The sequence below is a fragment of the Oenanthe melanoleuca genome, chromosome 2 (genome assembly GCF_029582105.1).
Source record: "Oenanthe melanoleuca isolate GR-GAL-2019-014 chromosome 2, OMel1.0, whole genome shotgun sequence".
Taxonomy (NCBI): domain Eukaryota; kingdom Metazoa; phylum Chordata; class Aves; order Passeriformes; family Muscicapidae; genus Oenanthe; species Oenanthe melanoleuca.
Genome location: NC_079335.1, coordinates 41,275,617 through 41,303,269, shown reverse-complemented (window position 1 = coordinate 41,303,269; position 27,653 = coordinate 41,275,617). Strand labels below are relative to the sequence as shown.

The 27,653-nt window shown below is 41.0% G+C and overlaps 1 long non-coding RNA gene and 1 pseudogene across 1 annotated transcript; both read left to right on the top strand.

Annotated features, from left to right (window-relative positions):
* LOC130249039 (chloride channel protein B-like) overlaps window positions 1-27,653 on the top strand; it is a 61,756-nt pseudogene that overhangs the window by 21,928 nt on the left and 12,175 nt on the right.
* LOC130249040 (uncharacterized) lies at window positions 9,334-12,921 on the top strand. The gene is made up of 2 exons (XR_008839727.1): window positions 9,334-9,512; window positions 12,577-12,921. It is a non-coding gene; the product is annotated as an uncharacterized LOC130249040 (long non-coding RNA).

Here is a 27,653-nt window from a genome sequence, read left to right as displayed (position 1 = left end):
AAAACTCCTGAGTGCCTGCTGGATGTGGCAGAGAAGAGCTTGCAGAGCCAGACCTGAGATCTTTTCTTGTCTCTCCAAAACAAATCCCACTAACACCCAAACTGGCAGTGGCCAAGGGGCTGTTATCCATTGGTGAGCTGTGCAGCAGCAGGTGATTTCTGCAGCTGCTGGTGCAAGGTGAGAAACAGCAGTGCCTGACTTTAGAAAGGACAAAGTTGCACAGACTGTGGAGGTAATTTGAGTTGTGCTGCCTGGTGCTTCAGATCATGTAGCAAATGCTGGACACCAAGTCACTCTAGTTATACTGCTCCCATTTCACTCTGTTCCTCAGTCTGACCCTTGTTTAAAGAAAAGATAATTTATTTGGAAGGCTTGAGTCACTCTTTTCCCTTTCTCCCACTTGTTTAGCAGAGTGTATGCAACACTTGGGAGGCAACAGAGGAAGACAAGGGAGAACTGGCTGTAACAAATGACTGCATCCTCACAGCACACTTTGGCAGCACAGACCTTGGGAGATTTCTGATTGTGCCTTCCTGTGACTTGCTCAGGATGGAAGGGCGTGAAAGGGACACTGTGTTCCTGGAGCAGACATGGACAGAAAATGATAGAGAGCACACTCTCTGTCAGGAGAGGCATTGCTGTGTGAGAATGCAGGAGAGGCTCATGACAGGTCATGTTGTGCTGCATAGGTGCAGATGAGAGAAGATTTTGACCCTTGTTTCAGAATGAGTACATGTGTGCATGCTCTGGATCAGGGAGCATTTTCCTGCACTGCTGGCTAACATGGCATGTCCTACAGAGTCCTTACTGAAAGGGCAGGAAGGCATATGTGCCCACCCAACAGGCAAGTTCAAATTGTCTCCTCCTTAGTTGCTTAAAAATAGTTCAAAAATAGATGCCTTAAATGCTGTTACTCCAGCAGGATTACTCAATAGTGAATTTAGCTTTGGATTCTCTCCATGGCCACAGTCTTAATTTTAAGTCCTCATGAAAGAATGCCACAAGGCTGCTTTTCCATCTGATTTTGGTGGGGAAAGGAAAATCTTTTGCAGAAGCTGGGACAAATGAGTAGTATTAAAGATTTTTCACATCGTGTTTCCTTAAAGAAGGCGGAGGAAATGCATAATTATTTGGAAAATAATTTGGCAGATTCTTCCCAGTGCTAGGCTGTTTAATGCATCAGCCCGTCAACCCATTTAGGGATCACTTACCGTTTTTGATTACACCTGAGATGGTTCACAGAAGTTGTTTTGACAAGGCCTAGCTTTCTGTTACTGAGCTGCCTGATATTTTTTCTAATGAAAAGATTAAACCCAAGTAAAACAGTTTTTCAAAATCTTCAAGCCTGCAGATATTCCTAACAGGGAACAGTTTGCTCTCCTTCCACTGCCCGTTGTGAGGAGCCCAGTGTGTTCAAATGGTTTAATAAAAGTTTAACACTTGCTCAGATTGAAACCCTTTTACAAAGAAAAGGAGATGCAGAGTACAGAGTATTGTGGTGCAGATTCTAGTCATATTCAAATTAGTCCCAAAATAATTGGAGTAACAATGCATAATCAGCAAACTGTTCAATACACTAGGTCTACTATTTTCTGTTGAATTTACTCCAACTAGGGGAAGAGCACTGTGTGTTTTTTGGCAGTAGCTTTTCTGGAAAATGAAATAAGTGAAACTGTTCTCACAGAGAAGGGGATGGGGAATGGTTTCAGGACCTCAGATTTTGTAATGCAGTTCTTTAAGAAACTGGCAGTGAATGAATACCTGGGCTCGTTTAGACAATAGCAAGATTTTGTAAGTTTTCTGTTACTTAAGGTCTAATCTCCCACTGAAGTTAAAGTAGAAATGAGTTTCTCAGCCTGTGGTGTAGAGCATTTATCAAAAAGCCTCAGTAAATCCTTATGTAGTCTGTGCTGTCTGTAGTTCAGTGTCTCTTTTTTCTCCAGCCTTTTCTAGACCTCAGGAGCTGGGGACATCAAGAATTCTGGCATTCTGAAGATGTTGGCTTTAGCTTCACTTGAATACGACAGAGATTCACTGAAGTTGTCTACTTTATTTAAAAAAATGCTCATTAATCCTAATTAAAAGCATTCTGCAATACTGTGAGTTTAAAAAGTACCAGGTTGCTTAGCTGGGTTATTATACAGTACAGAGCTTGTTTTGAAAAGATTTAATATGTGAGCCTGCTGGATGTTTGGGCTTATTCAGCAACACACATACACAATGCTGCTCTTTTTATTAATAGAAAGTTCACTTGACACAACATGCACCAGTGTTGCCTTTCTGACACAGATTTAGACAGCTTTGAAACCTCCTCTCAGGGTTTCATGTCTGCTGTGTACATAAGGTGAAGAGCCAGATTACAGAAAAAATCACTGATAGATGTCTTTCCAGGGGATCTTGGCAAGAGCCACTGCTATCACCAATCCTGTGTCTGATACCACCTGCATCCATCTCCACAACCTGCCAAAACAGGTGTATTTATGGGCCTTGAGGGACTGAAACAAGAAATCAAACGTTTGTACAGCATTTTCCATCAAGTTCCAAAGGACTGAGACTCCAAGGATTTTGATATGTTTCCAGGGATTACTTAGCTGTGCTGAGTGTTTCTGTGTTCTCTTAGCAGTCAATGTCCTGCTTCTGTACTAAGTCTTTGAAAAAAAATGTTCTTTCTTCTACCAACAAAATCGTCACCAAAATACTGGTTGGCTTCAGAAAAACTCATGAAAATATTTAAATTCACATCAGAGAAAACTGGCATGAGAGCTTACTTAGCACTATGAATTAAGTTAAATTAAGAAGCAGTGAGCCAGTGTGATTCATTAGAACTATTTTGCTTAAAAAGTATGTGCCTTGCACTGAGGTATTTGTTCGTGCTCTGTCTTGGCAGCAGTTAAGCTCTAGGGTACTAGAGGCTGCCTACTCCCTGTAATGGTTTGGAATAGTTAATGGTGTTGAGTTCTGGAAGAGGAAGAATCCCACTAATTGTGCAATCCTCCTGGCACTAGGGCTTGGCAGGACGTCCTCGCAGTGAACCTACGCTGGGTGTGCCCCCTTTGTAGAGTGTGATGCACAGCTTGCTGTGCCTCAGGCTGCAAGGAATCAGCGTTTTCAGCAGGGTGAGGGAACTTCAGTGCATAACTTTTCAGGGCTAGCATGACAATCGTGACTTTTCAGGAGATTTATGTTGACTGTAATGCAGCATCCCACTTTTCCAAAAATTTTTAGCGGTGATGGTGGTGAGTGATAAGGAGACAGAAAAGCAAGTTGAGTTAATGAATGTAGTCCTAGGATTATAAAGGATTTCTTTAAAGGTGAAGTGCACAGGAAAGGAATATTTTTTATTTTGTTTTAAAGAGAGAGATTAATGCAAGTTCAGGAAGGGAGTATTCAGTTGTATCGATATGTGAAGAAGGTGCCTCTTTTGGCATAATCCCAGATGGAAATAGTGGATCATGATAATGGCATTTTAATTCATAGTTTGTCAGGACATTATTAAGTGGCAATTAAAGTGGCTCAAGTGTTCCAACACACAGGTTGCTGAGGGCCAGCAGATGATAAGGCCAAGATAAAGGAAATTGAAATGCAGATCTACATTGTCTGTGAAATGGTTGTGACAATACAAGTAATTTAATCCTGTTTGATGTTACTTCTATTCTCAAGAAAGCTGCATGCACAGCTCTTTTACTTCTGTGAATAGGGAATTGTAGGCTCCTTCCATTCTTTGCATCAAATGATTAGCTTGCAGCCTTGTTCATATTTGCTCCAAGACAAGAATGTTCAAAAGTTTTCCTCTGGCTACAAGCCTTCCACCCTTTGGAAATGTTCTCTTGACCATGAACAATTTTTTCTTGTTGTCTTTTATAAATAGGAGCAAAAATTTCCAGTGAGGGAAGTTCTTTTTATGCGAGAGAGCTGAAAGGTTCTTTCCAGGGGGAGTGTGTACTCTTCCACAAAATCTGGGAGAAGACTGGGGAACTGTGCCTGGAGGTAGTGTACTGTGCCAGCTGCAGCCTCAACTCCAAAACTATTTGATTTGGCTGGTAGTACTGAGACTTCATGTCCCTTCCCATCCACCCCCTTTTTAAACTTGCTCCCATACATACCGTCTTCTACCTTTGTCCTGCAGATACTTGTTTCTTTTCCTAAATGTTTACTTCATTCCAAGCCTTTTAGTTTAGTGTAACGTTGTGAAAAATGACAAAATTATTTCTTCTGGGGTGTTTGCTTCTTCCAAGGATGTTGATTTTTATATCATATGAATGTAAAAGATTCTGCCTTTTCTGTGTTTGGTTAGCCAGACAGCTCTTCTATTTGAACAAATCTTGAAAAAATAAGTAAAATACAAAATAAATATATATATATATTTCTCTTTTTGATGGGCCCTCACTTCTGCATTTGTCCTTGTAGGCTGCAAGTAACAAGTGAGATCTTTGGTTAAGTGTGTTTTCAGTAGAAGAAAGGAAATTGATATGCACTATGTAGCTAGCTGATGATTTTTTTCTTTTATATTATTGGAAATATCAAGGGTTGAGGGAATATTCACTGTGTCAGCAGCCTTGTGTCTAATGAGGTTGTTTGGACTCTGTTCTCTGAGCCAGAGTAAAATCTTTGAAACATGTTAGTCACGATTTAACTGAAAGTGGGGGAGTGTTTAACAGTGAGCTTTAAGTAAACTGCATCTTTTTGAATTTCCTGGGCAGCTGCCTTTCTCCCTTTGATGTACTGTGCCTGGTGATGCTGTTAATGAAATGCATAATTATGTGTTATATAATAAAACAGAGCTAACATGAAGGTGCCTAATAGATTATAATGATGTGGAGGCCTGAGAAACTTAAGACTATTGGGGGTTGTTGAAAAGTTCCTCTGGTGGCAAAGATGATGTCTAGAGAGGTTGGAACAACTGTGCTGATAAATTAATTGTGGTCTCTTTGTGTGTAAATGGCATTTTTCAGGATTTTGTATATGGAGAGATTATTGAAAAAGAAATAGGCACAATTTACTGGGCTGCTGATGTATGAAGTGTCAGCGCCGAGTGCTTCCAGTGCCTATTAGAGCTGCTAGCTTTGCATAAAAGGGTGCCCTAGGCAAAGACATTTTTGGCACAGCCTGTCTCACCCGTAGGATCAAAAGGAACACAAAAAAAAAAATAAATCTGGCAATATGCACAGAGAGTAAATTGCATCCTAAGAGCAGCCCCCAGAATGCAGTCTTGGAATCAATATTGATAAAGGAAACATCACGCTTTACAGCTGAAGAGTTGTAGGCATCTTGTGAGTGCCCCCAGCTTCCCTCCCTTCTTTCTCTGCTTTTGTCACCTCTGTTTTCTCTCTCCCTCTGTAATAATCTGTATAACTGGTTCCTTTCTGAGAATCTTTAGGAACTGGTTTGTACACACAGGTGTTTTTAAAGGAGAGGGTGTAAAAGGTTCCAGCCCTGCACCACATGGGCTCCTGATGGTGCTGGGCTGTGGCTGGGCTTGCTTGGCTGCTGCTCTGGGCTCACAAGGGCCTGTCTGCTGGGAGAATTAACATGCAGGGAGCTCCAGTGTGGATTTACAGCCTGCTAGTCACTTGGCACTAATTCCCTTGGGTGGATGAATCTAGTACCCACTAAGAGTGCTTTTGTGCAGGTTAGCTTCAAGAGTGCATTTGTGTGAGTTAGGCCAGCTCCTTTCTGAAGGTGAAATACGCTGTTTTTTCCCTTCCCAAGCACCAAGGGTGCCCAAACAGGCTGTTAGTGCAGAGTAGCTAATGTGCAGTAAATTCACACCCCAGCTCACGGAGCATGAGCATCCTCAAGCAGCCGAATCCTGAGGCTCTGCACTTTGTCTCTCTCAGCAGGGAGCAGATGGCCCTTCTCTAAACAGGGAATACCAATAAAGCCTCATGAGGAGCACAGACATGTGTGCATGATGAGTTGTGCCTGTCCATGTGCTTGTCTGAGATTACTTGAATCTATCCCTGTTCCTGGTTAACTTCTGCTTCTGTGATTTTTGTTAAGATACCCTAAGGAGAACTTTGCTGCTGAATTGCCAATTGCCATTAATAGACTGGGGTTTTAGCTGCAGATTTTGGTGATTTCTTCCTTCTTCCTCAGCACTAACACAGCATACATTTTATTATATGAATAACTGTATCTTTTGTATGTGAATCATTATTTGTTGCAATTCCCTTTCCCAGGATTTTTTGAACTCTCAATTCATGGTTTTCGCTAGGTCTCTAAGTATTTGAGTGTGAAATTAAGTCAATCTTTAGATAAGACTTTGCTTTAGGCTGGGGTTCATAAATAAATTGACTTATAATTAGTGTACAACTTTATCTTAAAATCACATAATGGATTCAATTTTAGTGCAAAGTTTTCTTGAAATTTTATAAATAATTTTATCTGTTTTTTATGCTTGTGCTTCAAATATATAATTGATTTTTAAGTCATCTGCACATTTTCTTTATGTTTTTCCTCCAGTATTGCCTATCTAAAAGAAAATTTTGTATCACAGAACTTGCCTCTCCAATTTCCATCTACAGTGAGAGTTCAGAAGAGCTCCATCGGCACTATTGTGGCCAAAGTTTAAACTTACTTACATACAAAAGATATTGCTCAAAATGCTTTTAACATGTCTTTTTGAAAATGACCTCAGCCATCCTAGCCTGCCAAAGATAAACAGCATTTCTGCTCAGCAGGCGTTAACCCTTGGAGGAAATGAAGTTCAACACTTGCTCTGAGCATTCAGAGTAGAGAGGAGCCATCCTCCCTCCAGATCCCAGCACTCAGGAAGGGCTGGGAAAATCAGCACAAGCCTCAGGGTTTCTCAGTCACAGATGTAAAATGCTGGCTGAATCTTTCTGACAATAAAAGAGGAGGGTCCGAGCCAGGTCAGCTTGACTGTTCCTCCTAGAGATAGAAGGGCAGGAGGAAGGGATGAAATGGGATGAAAACCAAGAAGAGGTGACTCGAGAGCCAGGCTCTGGTTCTGGCTGTTCTGAAGATACTCTGCTTAGGTTAAAACAATCACTTGAAAGTATTTTTCAGAGTTTAAGTTTCAAGAGCTTTTATATTCAGAGTTTTAGAGTGCTTTTATAGCTTTTTATAGTAATTTTTACTGTTGGTTTTATTCCAGAAGAGTTTCCTGTAGCAAGACAGTTAAAAAAACCTTAAAAGGAATCCACAGTAAAGGAGTATCCATCTGTGTGAATGAGTTGCAGCAGATATGATGAAGCAATCCTTAAAATCCCACAGTTGCTGTTTTCCTTTCAACTGACATGTTCGTGTTTTCAAATAAAACAGTTATGAATGCTAGGTTTAAGGAGAAATTCAAAGAATGCTGTGGTGTTATTGGAAATCTCTGCCTATGTCCAAGCAGAAAGGACAGTTGCATGACTCTGTTGTACATGGCTGACCATGCCATATGAGTCCTTTGTTGGGATATGCTGTAAATCACCCTGAATGTTATCTTTTCAAACCCAGAACAGAGACAGAAGGAGGGTGAAAACTTAAGTCTGGATTTCCTACAGCTTATCATGCAGAAATGTGTATATTGGCATTCTTTGAATGCAGATATTTGAAGTGCTTAACAATCTCTAACTGATGAGGTCTATTAAGTGGCCATGTGCTGTAATTTACTTTGTCTGAATTGGAGAAAAGTTCCTGGGCAAAAGCCTCTTAGTCTTATGAGGAAAGGTTGCATATTTAGTCCCAGGGTAATTGCTAATGAATATATCTGTTTAATGGGATGCAATGATAGGGGAAATAGTGGGATGTGAAAGGAGATGGCAATTTTCACTTAAAAGCCTTAGTAAGGTATAGGAGAGTAAGGAGAATATTTCTGTGCAGTGGTTTTCACCATGAAAAATATTGGACTTCATTTTGATTGTGAGACCCACTTCATTGTGGGTCTAAACAACATTAATTACATTCACATTACTCTCTGGTGTAGGAGGATTCCCTCTGAATCCTTTATTCAAAGGCAGCTGTTGTGTTTGCTTTAACTCAGCTCCACCACAGGTGTTAGACATTTGCAGCAGCAGGTCAGGTGAACTTGGTCTACCTTTGTGCTCTGTTGTAGTGGTTGTAGGCAACCATGGAGGTAAAGCCAATTAACTCAGGGGTAATAAAGTATTAAAACATACTACATACCTCACCACTCATCTGAACATACAGTCAATACATGGGGAGAAAGGACAAGTGTACTTAGAAGAGTGTTTTGGGTGAGATACCATAGTTTGTGCATATGATTTTCTACAACCAGAACTTCATGCTAATTCATAGGTCCTGATTGTGGGGACAGGAACCCCTGCACCATGCCTTGTACTGCCCAACACTGTTCTGCATGGTGATTGATGTTCCTTCTGCTTGATTCCTGAGCTGGACTTCTGCTGGAAGCTGCTTCATCCATTTTCTGGCATCCTTCAAGACAAGGAGCTTGTACAAGGAGCTTGCTCTGTCAGGAAGCAAGAGTAAGGAAAAACAGTTTTATATCTCCTGAGCTCAGCAAGAAAGAAAAGATATTTGGATTTATTTGCATTTTTAAATATTTGTCACAATGCCAAGCTATTTTAAGCAATCTGGCTACTCCATCTCTACTTACTATCCTCTTCTACATCAGAATTATCACAAGCCATCTGAAATACAGGAATCAGATGTAAGTTTTAATGTAAGAGTCATGCTTCAAGCTGACAGGGATGGGAGGGGCAACTGTCACTGCATCAGCCAAGATTCTCTTGTGGAAGTGTTGATTGATAACCTATACCTGGGAAAGGAGGAGAGCTCCCTTCCCCTTTCAGAGGACTGAGTTTCTTTACATTCCCTTGTGAAAGAAGTAGGTTGTCCTGTGCAGCCACTGCCTTCATCTCCAGGTATATGAAAAAAAAAAACCAACAAAACCTGCAAAACCCTTTACTGCATTTTTTCTTTAGGTAGAGCTCACACATGATATCCAGTCCTCCCCACTGGTAGTGCTGGCTGTCATGCTGCCCAAGATAGCTGGTGAATTTTGATTGTATCCCTGTAGAGTTCCCTCACGAAGCTGAAATGCATTCCCTACTTGGATATGGAGCCTACTGCTTGTTACAGGAGAAAATAGTGAATCTCTCATGTTGCTGATCTGTAATTTTTCTGTGCCATGATTTTTGCAGAGGCTGTGTGGCTTCTCTGAGACCTGGAGCTTAGAGAGAAAAAGGGTAAGATGGAGACCCTGATCCTGAGCAAGGTCCCCTCTTTGCTGTACAAAGAGAATGAAAATCTCCCTTTCTCTTCAGGCATATGGTGGGATCTGAATTGCCTCTGCAGCCCTGGGAGCAGTTGGATGCTGTTAGTGGTCTGATTGGGAATCCAGTGGAGGTTTTCACAGACCATTGTCACTGTTTCTTGTGAACACAAGCTGTAGAACAGAGGAACAGCAACGGAGTATAGTTGACTTCTGGATGACTGGTCTGGGCTTCCTGAGTGCTGGGTACCATAAGCTGCACACTTTCAGGTGGTGATTCCTGCCACCCAAGGACAGAAACTAAAGGGACGTAAGAAGAACTGCTCTCTGGAAGTAAGTGCTTACATTAAGACTAAATCAATAGCTTGGAAAAAAGTTGCATCCTTTATTTTTTTAATCTACATTAATCCAACAGGTTCTGTGTGTCTTTTAGTGTATGAACCAGTCTCCAAAGCTTCATTTTTTTCATGGCATTTATGTCAGGTAAAAAGCACCTTTTTCTCTCCTAAGTGCAAGTGCTGCGTCTTTATTTACCCTTGCTAGTGACAACTCTGTACTACTGTCTTCTATAAAATAATTAGCAGAAATGCTGATTCTTTGAGATGTTCTCTAGGAATTAATTAGGTATATATCCACAGCCAAAGCTCTTTGCAGGACACTTCACTTTTCTCCCAGTACTGAGGTCAACTGGACAATCTTTTAGCTTCAAATGACCCTCCAGAAAAATAAAATGTTGGCGACTCACTCTGTCCACATTTTCTTCCAAATGTAGCCATGTCTGAAAGGTTTTAACAAGCACATTGAATGCTGGGTATAATCTAACTATTTATCATGAGAGGAAAAATTGCCAGCAATGCAGTAGGAGGAAATAAAAACAATCTGTGACATTATGGATGACTTCTATATGTACCACGGCAGATAAAACAGAAGAGAAGAAGCCATAAAGTTTCCCATGGTATTCCAATTAGATGACAAGCCCATGGAAAGAATTATAACTGCTTTTCTGGTTCAGAGTGAGGTCCTATTCACTTGAAGGACATATATACATATACATTTATATATATATATATAAAATTTCATTTTCCTCCCACTCCTTTTTTTCTCTACAAGCACATTAAAGAAATTTCTGGATAACCTGATCACAGACTATACCAATACTCTAAAGCAAAATACATAGCTTCACAGCTTGGTAAGGATTTTATAGCTAGACACTTTACAGACTGCCAAGTTTTAGCCTAAATCCTCTTAGACATAGTCTGAATAGGCTGATATATATCTCAAATAGCAGATGTAGTTGCTAAAACTGCTCTCCATCATATTTAAAAAATCATGACAGTCAGGTGAAGTCTTCAGTGACTGGAAAAAGGGAAACTTCATACCCATTGTTAAGAAGGATAAAAAGGCAGATCCCAGCAACTATCATAGACAGTGGATCAGCAAGTTTGTGGATGATGAAAAGTTGAGTAGTGCTGTTTGCCTGGTTGAAGGAAAGAATGATGCCATCCACAGGGGCCTTGGCAGGCTTGAGGAGTGGGCCACTGTGGACCTCATGAAGTTCAATAAAATCCTGCATCTGTGCTGGGGCAGTCTCTGGCACCACTACAGACAAGGTAATGAATGGACTGAGAGCAGCCCTGCAGACTTGGGGGTACAGGTTGACAAAAAATCAGATGTGAGCTGGCCATGTGTAATTGCAGCCCAGAAAGCCAGTTTTATCCTGGACTGTGTAAAAAGCAGTGTGACCAGCAGGTTTACTGTGCTCTTGTGAGGCCCCACCTGGCACAGTGCATCCAGCTCTGGAACCCTCAGAGACCCAACATGGATCTCTTGGAGCAGGTCCAGAGAAGGTCCACAGAAATGATCCAATGGCTGGGACACCTGTCCTGTGAGGAAAGGCTGGAAGAGTTGTGGTTGCTCAGCCTGGAAAAATGAAGCCTCTGGGGACAACTTGTTGCAGCTTTTTAATACTTAAAAGAGACTTATAGGAAAGATGGAGAGAGACTTTTTGTCTGGGCCTGTAGTGATATGATAAGGGGCAACAGTTTTGAACTAAAAGGATAGGTTTAGATTTGACATATGGAAGACATTTATGATGATGAGAGTGCCTCATCCCTGGCAGTGTCCAAGGCCAGGCTGGATGAAGAAACTTGATTTAGTGGAAGGTGTCTCTGCCCATGGCAGAGGGTTTGAACCAAATGATCTTTAAGGGTCCTTCTAGCCCAGCCCATTCTAGAAGTATATGATTCTATGTCCCTGGTCTCTCCAGCATACTTCTTGGATGCTCTGTTACCTGGTTATTCTCTCAAACAATGAAGCTTCACTATTCAGCCACCTTAGACCTCTGGGATTTGGAATGATCCCCAGCTCTCTTATAGCTTGGGCATCCCAACCCCTGAAGAGTGACTCAAGGGATTTCTGGTCTGCCTCATAAAGTAAAAAAATAATAATTGAAACAAATTATGAGGTCTAACATGAAGTCTTTGTAAGAATTCCAAGCCCTAGATCTTGTTACTTCACCTAGTGTGGGAAATACACAGATTAAGACAAGACAACTCCTCTTTGCTTCTGAGCATCCTTGAATCTTTAGCATAAGTTCTTGAGCAGAAATTCTACAGAAAGGTGTCTGGCAATGAACTTTACTTTCCTTGTGTTTTCCCTGTGGACCAAGGCTTCTCTTTCTTTTTTTCTCTCTGACTGATCCTGCAGCTAACAAGATGCTGTGGGAGCCTGCCTATTTGCTTCTTTAGTTTTTTATCTCAGTGACCACACAGTTTATGTAAGGCTCTGCTGTCTTTAAGTTCATTTCCTACAGTTTAGTAGTATTTTTATCTTCAAATGTCTATACCCAGATGTCATTTTGCAGAGACTGTCCTCTTTCTCTGGTTTTGTCAGCTTGGTTGAGGGTTTGCTGCTCTGGGAAAGTGTGGGTGACACAGTTAAATTTGTGCCAGGTTCTGCATCTTCTTTCTTCAGTATTATTCTGAAAGATCACAAAATGTATAAACTGTGCATTGCTGGATTCCCCAAATCAAAACAAGGACTGGGGTCAGCTATGTAGGAACTGGTAGCTAGCATGTATTTATAAACAGGTGATAAATTATATTTGTGTATGCAAAGTGAAAGATTCAGATAACTAACAGCTTGCTTAAATGCCACATAAATTTGGATCCTTCTTCAATGGAAACTGAAAAACCTTTGGTAAACAGCACCTGGTTTGTAGCAGAGAGGGAAGTGATAGACTCAAGAGAACATGTCATTTTAGGTCCTCAGCACTGGTACTGTCAAAGCGTGGGTCTTCTCTTACTTAATTCTTCATTGGTGTTAAGGCTGATGAGACCTTCTGTGTTTAACCATCTTGTTGATTCCTCTTACAGGTCTGGTTAATATCCCTAGGCAGCAAACATGCTACACACTGAAAGGAGAAGCAAAAACAAGATGAACAAGGTGGGGAGGAAGCAGCTCCACAGAGGAATGTGACTCCTAACTGCTGCACAAGCCCGTGGGGCACTGAGGAGCTCCATTATCTACACACTGACTGTGAAGGCATCTCTGTAAATACTGCCATGTGCAAAACTGGTGGAAGTGAGACCTGGGTCTTCAGTGGTATTTCACTGCCTAATTTGTATTTGGGCACTGTCATCTCTGGATGCTCTGCTTCCTATGGAGCAGGAAGGCTAAAGATTTGTTTTCTTAATGCTCATTATATTTTTGGAACCTCATTGATCACCCTGCCTGTTTTATTCTGTGCTCTGGGTGATAAGGCTCCAAACACAGCTGTATCTAGTACAGGGCTGCTACAGTGCACTATGATTTCCAGCTACATGCACACCACTGTAAACACCCCCCTTATAAAATCTGGTTCACTGGAACACTCAAAGCTGCTGGCTGCCAGGGAATGTTCCTTAATGAGGGTAAGGAGTACTTGAACACTTCTATGACTTGGCAACCCTTCCTGCTTTTTATAAGCTACTATACACTTCAGAGAGAAAATATCTTAGAGGCTACTTTTTAATGGGACAAGTTTACTTAAGAGCTGAGTGGAGCTGGTGCCAGTAGTTCTGTTTTGTTCTAGCTTAATATTAGCCTTGTCAAAGTTCTTATAGTGTCTCCTGGGTGTTTCTGTATTGCATGCCATATAAAGTTGGTTTTGGGAGCCAAGAATTTTGGCTGGAATATATATTATAGTGGTCTCATTATATTTTTCTAAAGTGTATCAGAGGTGGCCCTATATTAAAAATCCATGGAGCAAGGCTGATCTTTTTTCTTTCTCCCTTCTAGTTTTGCCTTAGCCCACAAGGCAGACATAGGATCCAGAATTTGAGCCAACCCAAGTTTGAGGGTTATTTGGGTTCCAAGGTCTTGGTATAGCCTGTAATAAAATTTGGGTAATTAGTGATTTTTTTTGTTTTTTTTAGATGATACCTTGGATTTTGAAAATCACCAGACTTTTGGGAGGATGCTTTTGGTTTGGGCCTGCACTAGTAACTACTACATGAAAAGATTCCTTTCTCATCTTGCTGACATAAGTATTCGCTCAAAGACAGCTTGCCAACATGGTGCAACTTGTGGTGCATGCTGTCTTGCCTCTTGGAGAAGATGTGTGTTTTATGACTGCTTGGTGCTTTCTTGCTGACAGGCATCATTAGGTGGTGGACTTGGCAAAGTTTTTGCATCAGAGGGCATCCAGCCCATTCTTTCCAGAGTGTTTGTGGGGGAAGCTGGGTCCTTTTCTGGCTGCACAAAGCAAAAAGGGAGCTGCTGTAACAAGGCCATGCTTTGTCTCAGGAGAACACTGGCTACCACAGAAGGGATGGAGAGAAGGTGTTGAGATGTGGGTGAGATTTGTTAAAATTACATTTGGGCTTTAAGCCTATGTCAGGTTTAAGAAAACATGGCAAAGATCCATTTTTATTCCTTTTTTTGCCTATTCTCCTGTGCTGGGTTTTGAGTTTGGGGTGATCCCATTACCTGAGAAGCAGCTGTATGAGCCATAAACAGTGGAATTGAGCTCCTGACAAAACTGGTGTCAGAACCAAGTGCTGCTTTACGTGCAGGGAGGAGCAGCAGTGCAGCCTTGCCTTGGTTTCAGCCTGGTGCTGCTGGTGGTGCCCATGTGGGATGGGTGAAAGGATGCATTGCTCCCTCCTCCACCTACTGTGGGACAGTCCAGCTTGTCTGCCTTCATATCTCTTAACCTGGCCAGGGCTGAGGCCAGCTTGCTTCACTGTACACCAGCCTCCAGCCTGTGCTTGCAGCCTGGTTGTCCAGAGCTGCTCCCCAGAGCAGCAAAACAAAGAGCAGAGTTGGTGCACGTGGGTCTGTGTGAAGGAGGTTAATCTGAACGTGAGTGGAAGGCAAACTTCCAGCTGGGCAGAGTTACTGCTGTATATTAACCCAAATATTTATGTTATGGAGGCATGCTTTCCTGACAGGTGGAGGTAAACAAGGCTACTTAGCTCTGTAGTTTCCAGGAGACCTGATTTTCTCTCTTTATAGGAGTTTTGGAAGAAACCCCAAAACTCAGTGACACTGAATGAGCTACAAAGATGGACTAATGGGGCTTTTCACTTTAATCCTCAGAGAACAGAGACACTGTTTTCTACTGTTAAATTTCACCCCAAGTTTCAAATTTTTCATGAAGTGATTTCAGTGTCCAACTCTATTAGGAAAAAGAGTCACATGCAAACAGTTTAACTGTATTATTGTGAATATTCAAAGGAGACAGGGAGGCTGTATGGAGGGAAGCAGGAGGAGTTCTGTGTTCAGGCCTGCCCCATTTTCTCACGTTGCTTTGGCCAAACCAATTCATTTTTCAATATTCTCAGTTACAGAGGGGAAAACAATGTGTCCATGCCCTCATGTGGCTTTCAGCATCTGTAGTCTCTGCCAAGTATTGTCAATTTCTTAAACAAAAGCCTTATGTAAAGGCAAAGTTTCTTGTGAACTCTAGAAGATGATTTTACCTGCTCTCATTTTGACTATTTAATGAAGCTACTACCTAAAGGGTTCTACATGAATGAAAATGATTTTATTTACTTTTATTGGTGAAACCATAAAAAGAAGCCCAAGATTCCAGTTGCATTACTGTTTATTTTTAGAGCAGACTCTGAACAAATAAAACAAATTGCCTTTCCCATGCTAGAGTAAATACCAACAGATATAACCCTTCCTCCAATCTAAAATAAACCTTTCCCAATCTTAGCCATTCCCTTTCCTGAAATGTGGAGGATGAGAGCTGGCACTGTGCCCTCCAGGTTTGGAGCTGCAGGCTTCCACAGAGAGGTGGGTGAGGAGCTGGCTGAGGTCAGAGAGGGGTTTGGTTGGAAGGGCTGGAGGGGTTTGGTTGGAAGGGTGGAGGCTGAGTTTTAGCACCCTGCTGACCTACTGCCCTTGGAAGTACACTGGTAGTTACTGCAGCCCTCACAGGCAAGGATGTACAATAGAAGTTATGAACACAGGGAGAGAGGACGAGCCAACAATCTGTCGGATTGAAATCCTTGAAGGACCTCGTAAATACTTTAATGTTTACACAGGGCCTGTATATTTTCACAATTACCTTTCCATGAGCCCAAAATGTTTTACACTGGAATGTTTTCAGGCTTTAAGAAGTTATATTTTCTGATATGTCTGAAAAGTGCAGGCTCAGCTTCTCTATTGGCCCATTTTTTCTCATGAACAATTAAAGCTGGATTCCTTTTTACCCCCAAATATGCAGAATGTAAATGGTGAGCTCTACCAAAATTATGTATTGAATATGATCACAGTGTGGTAAGAAGAAAATGGCTTGAATTTACAAGGGAGTGTTGTACCATAAATTGGCAAAAAGATGCATCTACAGTATTTGCCTCTATTATAATTAAGAAGTGATAAGAAAAATGAGTTTTCTGTAGAGAGATTTTTGAGAGAAACAAACCTATAAGAAGTTTGAAAGGTTTGAGGCAGTTTTTTAAAACTTGAAGGTGGAAGTTTGGAGGCATGAAGACAGATCAAGCACAGTGAATTGTGAAGCAGCTGACGTGTTCCTCTGGTTTCTGTCGCAAGGCGCTTCTCTTTTCTGTCCAAAACAAGCTCCTGCTGGAGTGTGCATGGACTGTCCTGGAGCTGGCACACCTGCTGCATGTGTCAGACCTGCAGTGACAAGGGATTGGCACTTAACAGGAGGCTCAGGCTCTTGCTGTGAGGTCCACTGTGAATCAGCTGTAAGGTCCACAGCCAGTGTAACACAGATCCCTTCTGGCTCAGGGACAAGGCTTTCTGCCTGATGTTGAAGGAGGGCTAACACATCCACAGCGACTTTTGGTGCTGGTTTCTATTTCTGGGGAGTCCTGAGAAACCAAAAGGAGTGCCTTCTGCAGGCTGTCTGCAGAGGGAAAGGCTCTGAAGCAGCATCTGGAGCTAATGAGCAGTGTTTGACACTGGTGGGCAGCAGGGGAGCGCTCCGGCCCCGGCTGGCCCTTACCTAAACCTGCACACACTCATTTCCAGCTTGGGAAACCTGAACCAGCTTCTGCTGGCCCAGCGAGGAGGAGACTGCCTGACTCCCTTTGGGCTCACCTGGGACCACAGGCTCCCTGCAAGGGCATGGCCACAGCCTTCAGATGTGGTAGCAGGCAGGTGGAGCACACACACACACACATGGGAAAATCACATCCAGCCATCAAACGGGGTATTCCACTAATTGGGAAGTCTGTTCTGGTGTCTGGCCACCATTTGGCAGACACTGACAGTTTCCACTTAAGGCCAGCCAGCCTCAGCAGAAAGCCAGCTGTGTGGCTGATCTCATGGAGGTGTCATTGAGCAGCCCTTTGAACTCCTCCAAGAAACGGTGGGTCTGACTCCAGGCAGGCTGGAACCCCCTGGGGGTCCTTGCTGGATGTGGGAATAGACATCCACTGACAAAACAGTTACACCTCAGTGCTCCTGAGCTGCATGTAAGGATATCATCTTCATTCTGGCACCAGGGACTCCTTCCAAGTTCACCTTAAGCTGAAATAGAGTCTCTTTGCTGTTCACATATACTTCACTTTTTCTGTTCCTGTGAGTGTGCTATGCCCTCATAAATAACTTGTCATAATGGTTGCCATGATTAAAAGAGTTATTTATTTAAAAAGAGGAAACAGATGGCACAGAATACTTCAATGAATTTCAGCATGTTTGAGAAATGAAATACCTTTCTTAGAAGTATCAGTTTTGTGAAGGTGTTAAATGCTATTTCACACAATTTCAAGGGAGCTTTTTGTTCAGCACACTGTGTAGAGTAACAGCAGAAGTAGGGCAAAAAAAAAAAAAAAGACGTAGAGTGGAGTAGTTTTATGAAAAGCCATAAAGAGATGAGCATAGTTTTATTAGCTGCTGCCATTCAATACATGGAGTTCTGACAGTAGGCACACAAAAGCCACTTCAGACAGAAAAAGCCTGAGGAAGCTGAATCCTGGTGTTGGGGAGAAAGAAGGAAGGAGAAGGAGAAAGCAAGTCACACACACAAAAATCTGTTCCCAGAATTGGGGGTGCATACATTGACCACATTTCACTGTAAATACACTGTCAGGTGCAGAGAGACAGCCACTTATTCCTGGAAGGGCAGAAAGCAATACTAGCATCCAGTGTGTTATTTTTAAGACATTCTGCACTTGTAGTGGGGGTCCTTGCCATAAGTCATAATTTAGGAAAAAACATGTGCTGCACATGAATGGTATGTAGAAAACAGGGGAGTTAGTTAAAGGAATCTTTTTAAAAATTATGGAAGTTTGTAGAAATTTGTAGCTCAAAGTATTTTTATGAAAAAAATAATTACAATTCCTAATGTGAAAAAGATATGAGGGATATGTTTCTTTCAGAAAAGGGAATGCTGAAGTTCAAGGGGTCAAATGCCTTTCCCAAGCAAGCTGATTGTACAGCTGGAAGGAGAGGTGCATTTGCTTGGAATTCTGGTTAAAAATGTCAAACCCCTCTATTTACTGGACTGGGAACAGGGTGTAATCTGTATCTCTAGGTAACTGATGTTGTGTTTTAATAACCTGACTACACTTTTCCACTACAAAGTGTCTGATTCTTGGAGGGACTGAGAAATTCAAAATGTTTGTCATATTTTTTTCCATCTGTGTTACTTATTTTACCTGTTTTATAATTTATTAGACCTAAATCTTGATGCCCATTTTGACTAAAACATCAGCTGATAATCTGTGCCTGATTATTAAAACACATACAGCTGTCTCTGTCCATTCCCAAACATTTTAAATCCAGAATTTTTAATATACTAGTCAGTGCTTTCTTGGACCAAGGAGAGTGGAAAAACTAAGGTGGCTGGTGCAGTACATGAGGGTGGAGGCCCTGAATGAAGCTTTTATAAAAACTGTCTCATAGGAGACTTCCTCTCTTCTTTCCAGTTTGGATTAGGTTTTTTGGCATCTGTTTGCAAGAAACTCATCATGTCTTTGCATTGAAACTGCAAAAGCCTGCTTAGTACTTTCTGAATTTCCCTTGGATTTTGCTCTGCAATGCTCCATCCAGAGAAGATGCATTTTCCTGTTTGTTTGGTTATAAGCAAGACCACGAGGCATTTATTTTAGTGCTCAATTTACTTGCTTCTCTCACTTCTCTCTTCTTCATTCCTATGGAAGTTTGTTTGAAATATTTCTTTGAATTTAGATAGCTTGTACTGGCGTCATTTTGAGAAATTACTTTCTTTGCCTCTGGTTGGTTATAATGCCAGGGCATTAAACTTGAACACAAGTTTAACCCTTTTGTTTTTGGAAAAGATTAGTACAGGCTTAGATAATAACTTGGAAAATAAAGGATAGCTGAATCATTGCCATTCTTAATACAGTAATAATCAGTGATTAGCCCATTAGACATGGAGATAGGCAATCTGACATCTGTGTACACTTATACACATTCATATATGTTCTCTCTTGGGCTGGTGCTTCATTTCCTGCAGGGCTCCTTGTCTCCTGACCTCTCCTGACCATTCAGTGAGCAGCCTTGGCAGGAGGGTGTTTGCTCCTGGCCTGGGTGCTGCACCATCCCCAGTGTTTTGGGGATCCCAGGAGAGGGCTCATAATCCCCACAGCTGAGGTGAGAACCCGTTTTGGATTCTCTGATGTTTCTACCAAAAGTGGGATTTTACAGGTCATGTCTGCTGGGTGCAGCTCTTCAAAGGCCATGGTGCAGCACCTCGTGTTGGACTTGCAGAGCTGGTGAGACCAGATGTGTGCCAGCCAGCTGCTGGCTGGAAATGAGACATTTCCACACCTGCTGCTAATCAAATCACGTGGAGAAATACCCAGTTCTGGACAGAAATCCAACTGAGTTTAGATGCCTTCAGGTTTGGGTGGAAGCAGTGAGCAGGCACTGTCAACAGCTCTGAATATTTAGATGGCTGTACTCCCCTATATACTGACATGGCTAATGGAGGCTGCTAATTACAATTTGTAATTTGTTTTTGGACTTGTAGTGTGAAAACTTAGTCAAGAACTATGACTTTTATGTTTTTACCTATGTTTTAGCATGTGGTGAGTTGAAGCTGTAGTGGCTAAGCTGCTGTTTGTAAAGTTCAAGCATGTGGATTCACTTCCACGATCCTTTACCTGTTTATCCCAAGGTCAAATGTGCATCCTAGTTCATTTATTTGTAGCTAAATGCCCTTGCATGAACAACTGCATCTATACAAAGTGGGTAGAAGCTGCTGTTCTTCTAAGTTAGTAGTATTTTATACTGATGGTGCTGGTGGGAAGAACTTCATAAGAAAGAAGGGAAAAAAATGTAAAGGAACAGAAAAGCAAGCTCTTGGAAGAAAATCTCCAAACATTCAACATTTTCCCCATCTTTCCCACCCTTCACCCTCCTTGTCCTTATCCATCTCTTTTCCAAAACACAAAGACCTTTTTATCTCTGACATTTGTTTCTTTCTTGTTCTGCAATTTTTCAAGCATTAGAAAGAGACAATTTACCAGCAGATTATGAGACCTTGTGGAAATCCATTTCTCTTTAGTGTACAGTAGTTGCTCAACATATATAACTTCCAAATTCTCTTTGGGAAATAAGTGACAGAGAGACATTCAGCTAACCCAAACAACACATTTCACAGTAAGTGCTGTTCTACCAAAAGGCTTTTAGACCGAAATGTCCCCTCATTTAAGGATATTGAGGGAGCCAGGATCAGGGGATGCTGGGAAGCTTGTTGTCTTACAGTCAATGTAAATATTTGTAGATATTCTGAGGGGAGTCTGAACCCTGCAAAACCTCTGGCTCCTGAATTAACCATAAGGATTTCTCACTTAGTTTAGTGTTCAGCTCAACTAGAGACAGCAAGGAGTCATAGGCTTCGTCTGCTGTGCAAAGTTCTGCTGAAGACTGATTTTCAATAGAGCTAATTAAACAAAAGCACATCAGTAGCATGCATGCACTCACATCAAAGCACACAGATTTTATAGCTTTGATTTAACTTTAAATCAGCTTAAATGTGTCTATTTAATGGGCTAGTACTGAGTGGAGCAAATCAATTTAAAGTATAATTAAAGTGGTGTTCTTTTCCAATGTAAGGAGGTCTTATAGGCCTTTCTGCTTCCCTTTATTGATCTCAATGGTATTCTATGAACATGCTAAAAACCCCATTTTTTTCCACACAACTTACTTACAAAACTACTGAATTCAGTCATCTGCACGTGATTAACATTTTTGCAGTACATATGTACTATTCTGTTACATAGTGAGATCCATATTGGCATGTAATTTTTGGATAAGCTTTTTCATAGTTTGTTTTCACTAAATGCCTTGTTGAAAAGAAAATTGGTGGGTCTGTGACAAGTATTTAGAAATCTTTTTTATGACTTTTAAGGCAAGGAAAAAAGAATTTGTATTTAAATGTAAGCAATTTCCTGTGATGCTGTGAGTTTGCTCACAGTGGGGTAACCTTAAAGGTGACAGAGAGTAAGAAAGCTAATGCAAATAAATAAACTGTATTTATAATATAGTAGTAGTGGCAGGTCATCATAGCAGTGTGGCTTGATCAATACTAGAATGACTATCCCATTTTCCCAGCAAAATGAAATGTATTAAAAAAAAAAAGAACTTTCTAGTCTCAGAAAGTGGAGACTGGAACAGAATAACTCTACTACTTGCCAATGTTCATAACACAGGTAAGTAATTTTAAGATCCTCCAAACTGAGATGTTCCCATTAGCTAAATAGCCTGTCCTCTTAATTGCTCAAACTTCTGACCATACTCAGACAAAAAAAACACTGCAAGTATTAAGCAACCCCCAAAACATCCTCCTGAGAACTATTTATACAAGATGCAGTGGTCAGTCAGGCCAGTAAAACAGTGGTTTACAAGAAGCCCAAATAAAACCTAGGGCTGTCCTGAGCAGGATGGCTTGTGGTGAGTCAATGGGTAAACATTCTCAGTGCAGAAAGAAAAGGGAGAAGAAACCTGAAATGGATGAAGGCAAGTCTGTGAATAAATCCAAGAAAGCAGCACTGCCTGTGTTCTCATGCACCTTAATCCTTGTCATGTGTTTGAATTAGGATTATGCTTCTCTCCCACCCACCTTTAAGTCCTTTTAATCATTTGAAACTTACATAAAATATGGAATAAATCTAGTTGAAGAAAAGTTCTCTTGTACTGCAGGTTGTCTAAGGAAACCTCCATGTTATGATTAGATCTGTTATGGTTAGATCCTTAACAATTTATTTCAGTGGGAAAACGTCCATTGGATTTAATAACAACAAGGTCTGAACTACATTTTCATGAATCATTTCAAGACAGTTTGCCATTCAGGGATATTGGCTTCTTACCAAATGACTTTTTTAGTTAGATCATAAGGCAGATTGTCTTTGTTCCATGTTATATCCAGGCCCATGGATGTGGTCTTGAAAGCAACCTGAAACTTGGATATCATAACTTTGGTGAAATAGCCATAATACTTTAACACATTATGCTACTATAGTGAATTATGTTTTGGAGAAAATGTTCTCACATGTCCTATAAAAGAAAAATTTACACTGGATCTATTTCTGTAGTATGGCTACAGCTCTGTGTCTCTCTTTGAGGTAAATTTATTAAAGTAAGACAGACCTACTTGATAAAATCCAAATGTAAGTACCCCGTATTATTCCATAAAAAGTCATTTTCAGCATGGTAAATGAAATGTCGTTGCTTGAAATTGCATTTTGAAATCAGGGCCATTGTTGAAGCAGCACAAGCATGCAGCAGCAGTGGCAGTCACCAGCTGAGCAAAGTGTCCTTTGGGAGGCAATTGGGCAAGCTGGTGCTTGTGAAGGTTAGCAAGGCTTTTGACACTCTTTTGCACCATGCTCTTGTACCCAATGTGTTCAGTCTAGAGGCTGAGCAACCAGCTGGTAAAATAAACACCTGGTGGGGTGGTTTGTCTTCGAGGGTGCTGAGTAATGGGTCATGCACTGCCTGGAGAACTAACAAGGGGGGCATTGCAGGGTCTATCACCAGAACTGGCCATTTAACATTTCCATAAATGACTTGGAGGAGACAGTGGAGTGTGCTTTGAACAGAATCACGGATGTGACAAGCTGGAGTGGTCAGGGCTGGACCACTCATGCTGTGAGCCTGCACAACCGGGGCTCGTTCATCCTGGAGCCATGGTGGCTTTGGAGGCCCCTAACAGTGTGTCACCCCCTCCTCACCCCATAACCACTGGAGATCACTGAGGACATGGAGCTGTGGGCTCCACAATGGGCCAAAGTGGATGAGGAAAAATGAAACGAGATGTTCATACTGGATATGGGGAAATACCTTCCCACCATGAGCAGTGGGGTAGTGGCACAGGCTGCCTGGGTGGTTGCACAGCCTTCATCCTTTGGAAGTCTTTCATAGCTGACAGAAGAAATGCCCAAGCACATCCCTTGAGCTCGTGGCTGAGTTCACCTTCAGGAGAAGGCTGGTCCAGAGAACTGCTGGGATCCCTTCTGACTTGAGCAATCCTTGATTCTTATGATCCTACAGGTGCAACCACAGTTTGGCTAGATGTTTACCTGAGAAGCAACACTGGTAAACACTTTCTTTAGGCAATTTTTTAAAATTTTTAAATTTTTTGTAACAGTCTTCCATAAAACAACTCTTTTGTCTGCTTGTTTCCTACACCCTCAAAGCAAAGTTATTCTTTACACTGACAGAGAGAAGACTTTATGAAAGAAATGTCACTGATGAAGAGCAGTGGATCAGCACAGTCCTTAGTGTGTTCTTACCTCTGCAAAAGCTCACTGATGATAATGCAAGGTGTATAGTGGATGTAGGTAACACACACTTCATAATTCCAGACAAAATCAAGATCACAGACGCTTATAATGAGCTATCCCTCACATTTTTGTAAGTGGCTGATTTGACAAAACATAAGGCTATTTCATAGGTTTCTGCAATAACAGAGAAAAACTGTGAAGTTGTGAAGACTGAAAATATACACCCTGCTAAGAATTACACTCTAGAAATGGCTGGAACAAAACAGTATTCACATTACTCTTATTTTAAAACCATTTGGGGTTTGTACATAGTTCATGTGCTTCAGGAAGTAGCTATTATCATTAATCATGTTTTCACATTGTGTTCACTGTGATAGGTCTATTGTATTTCTAGACAAAGCTTAAGGCAGGCAAATATAGATTTTTATCTGGCCTATGGAAATGGAAAAGAGGCAGAGGATGAGCAGGAATCTGCTCATTTAGGAACAATGAAATTCCTTTTGTGGAGTGTTTTATACAACAAGCAGCCACAGTAGCACAGTTCTGACAGCAGCTTGTCAGCATCTATGGCTCCCTTTGAGTTTCACTACTCGTATTTCATTAATTGGTAGCACTCAGTGAGGTTAGGAACGAAGAAAACCCACCTCTTGGGGATTTTAAAATTTTGTTTTCAGTAGTTGATCCTAAATTCTGCACCCAGCTAGTTTGATTTGCAAGGTAAATTACTGCTCGTTTTAACTCAGAAACAAAATGCAGTTCAGAGAGGTTCATTGTTTCCATATATTGGTGTTCTTGGTCCCTTGAAATGTGGCTCTGTATTTTTACCTCTGTTTCATGTAACTGGGGAGGGGTATGAAATTTTTTGATACACATAAGGCATTTTTTGGAATTAATTTAAATCCATCCAGTTTAGAAGAAGAAACGTGTCTCAGCTTTGTAAGTGCCATGTATGAAATGCATTGTCTTCTCAGTGCATTTACTCTTAGGCAGGTGCTCATATAACAAACCATCAGAATAATTGGCTTGAAAAAACAACCTTGTGTCTGTCAGGAGGGAGGACAATAATTAATAACATATGGAAAGAGTTATTTTTACCACAGGGATGAAAGGTACCATGGTAAAACAGGATGTGGGCAAATGTGTGTTCGAGTTGTCTCTGTCTGTGGTTTGTGTCAGCCTGTGTCTGACCAGGAGGTTTTGGCTTATGGTGTGTCCAGATGATAGTCAGCATAATAAATTTTTTTTTTTTTTTTAATAGAAGCTATAAAACAAGCTTATAGCTAGAGCAGTTCATTGATTTCAGTTGTAAGAGTCTGGCCTACTATAATTCCATAGAAATTACTCTTAAATTTTACAGAAAATATCTTTATTTTCCATTTCACCCAACAGTTAGAAATAGTGGGTACACATGTTTTTCAATTTTGTATGTTCATATTTCCTGAAACTTTGCCTAGAACCTGAAAATTGTTAGAAAACACTGGAAGAATCCACAGACAATTTGTGAGCTGTCTTTGAAAGGGCAATTGTTCAAGCTGCTACCACTGCAAAAAACCAACCCTATTGCAATGATAAGCATAAGCCTGAATTTCTCCAAAGTGCTTAACTTTAATCTATTTGATATCATGCAGAATTCCAGAGGATTTCAGCTCAGATTAAAAATCTTTTTTAACATGAAAAGTCATGCAAATTGATAAATGGGTCTTACGACATCCTGCCCAGGATGACCAAGTCATGCATATGGTAGAGTTTATCACGTATCTCACACAAGGCAAGGCAATGCCTGATAATCACTTTTATTGGGTAATTACATTTTTTTTTTTAATTTTGCAAATAAAGCAGATTGATTTCCATCTTGAAGTAATTTACTAACACATTATAAACTCGTCAAACGCTAACGTGGTGCAGCGTGCTGTTTCCTGTTTACTAAGGGATCCTTTGGCTGTCTGCTTTGTGTCTTTCAGGTTGGACCTGGAGCTGTTTTCTGCCAGAGAGCTCTGTCATGGACTGGAGTCAGAGCCCTCCACCTGAAGGAAAACATTGCCTCCTTGGCTTGACTTCTTGGAAATACAAGCCACAGCCAATTCCCAGTGGTTTGCAGGCCCAAGCCAGAACATGCAGAGGGGTTCCAGGGAACCATTAAAAGGTAAAAATGCTATCAAATTGATGTTATGTGATGTTTCTGGCTATTTATCAGTTTGTTTTTTTTTTCTTTAAGCATCTGTTTGTGAAGATTACTTGGGATGTATATGAAAGCTATTCTTTCTTCAGCATGAAAAGCAGGTGTCCTTTAAAGAAAGGACCCAGGTCCTTTCTAGCACAAGGACATCTATTGCATCAGGAATTTATGGAAAAAGCAACAATGAAATGATCTTATGGGAACAGCGGAAAAAGGGAAAAATGCCCTTCAGAGCCTTAAAGGTTCACTGAAACAGTAATTTAAAAGGATTTGAATCCAGTTACTCATGATATTTCCCATGCCAATTCAAAGCTGGCCCGCTCTTTCTTCACTTTTTTTTTTTTTTTTCATTTTATTAGTGTATGCTTTTACAGGAAATGAGTTAACATAAATCATATTGCAGACAAGATAAGCAACAAAGTCACTGGAAGTAGCATGCTAGGGTAAACAAGAATCAGACTAAAGGAATCCTTGCCATATGGGGCACTCTCAAAAGGCATATAAAATCTCCTGATAAATGAAGTATTTATGGTACTGCTTTTCATATGGCAGCAAGAGTGGATTCATCCTTTTAGGAAGGGATATTAAGACTGTCCTTTGAGTGGTGGGTCATGAGTGGGAGAGGCAGTGACTTAATTTCCACCTTGAGTATCCTAGAGGAAAGGAGAAGATGCATATGCACCTCCTACTGCATTGGAGTTCACAGAGCAAAGCCCTATGAATTCAGCTTTGAACAACAACAAAAAATGGACATGTAATAAAAACACAGGGCCAGTTTTGTTTTGTAATATTATAATTATTCATGGTTTCTTTTGTCATGACTGGCTGTAGTATTCTGCATCTTTTCTTGTACAGAGTTCCTTTTATATCCACTTCTGTTTTATTGCCTTAACTGCATGGCACTTGGAGCTACCTGTGAGCAAACAAGGATAAAAGTATTTTATGTCAGTGTGGATGGTGGAAAAAACTATCTGTGTGTCATTAGTGGAGATTTGATTAGGACTTGCCAACTTGCCTACTTCATAACAAATTTTCAAGGATGAACTACCAGCAGCTGAACATTTAATAAAAATTGTGAACTTGCTTCAGTGACAAGTGAAACAGTTTGTATAAACCTTTTAGGAAGATAAATATCTGCCTGCCATGAGAATTGTACAGCGGGAATTGTTCGGGTTTCAGTGGCCTGGAGGAGTAATGACATCAATAAGTGCAGTGTTGTATACTTATGTATGATGCATATACTTGTTTCCTCACAGTGATGTTATCATAAACATAATTAAAACAGAATGAGCTAAGGCCCTAAACCCTAAATTTCTGATTGACAGTCTGCAGTGTGCACCAGTCTGAAGATATGATTGAGCATAAACTCGTGTGTTTTTTTAGTTCTCAGCTGTTCACAGCAATAAAACTAGAAAGCACACTAGCAACAGCTACAGCCAAAGTTCCTTTAAAATTCACTTTACAGGCCCAGGCTGCTAAGGCATATGCAGAGTTCATGTAAATACTGTCATGCTTCATAATGCAGAGCAAATTGGTGTTGGAGGAAGGAAAAAGGGGGAAAGGAAGGCTGATACTGGGACACTCCAAAGAGAGGTGCCTGTAGAGAAAAGCTGATGCTCCCTGAAAATTCTGGTGGGCTTGTGGTTTTCTCAGTCCTCAGAGCTCTTTCATTATACATTCTGTTGGAGCCTTTCTAAAGGGATGAAGGAAGAAGTTTGTTTCCCTGCCACTTTCAGCATAAATGAGCTGTTGTTAGACTGTTTTGAATAAAATGAGGATAATATTATAGATGGTTGACAAAGAAGAATCAAATAGCTTTTTTTGGCTAGGTGGTACCTCACTCCAGTGAAACACACACAGAGAGGTTGTCTGGGAGCAAGAATTGTGCTCTGGGGTGCTCTGACAACACTCCTCCTTGCCCCAGTGTTTGCCCAGTGGCTTGAGGACTTTCATGATGAATTCTGAGTGCCTTGTCCCCAGCAGGGACCACAGGTGACTTTGCTGTTCTGCTGCTCTCACCAAAACTGGGAAGGGAATGCTCTGCAGTCATCCTCTGAAACAACCC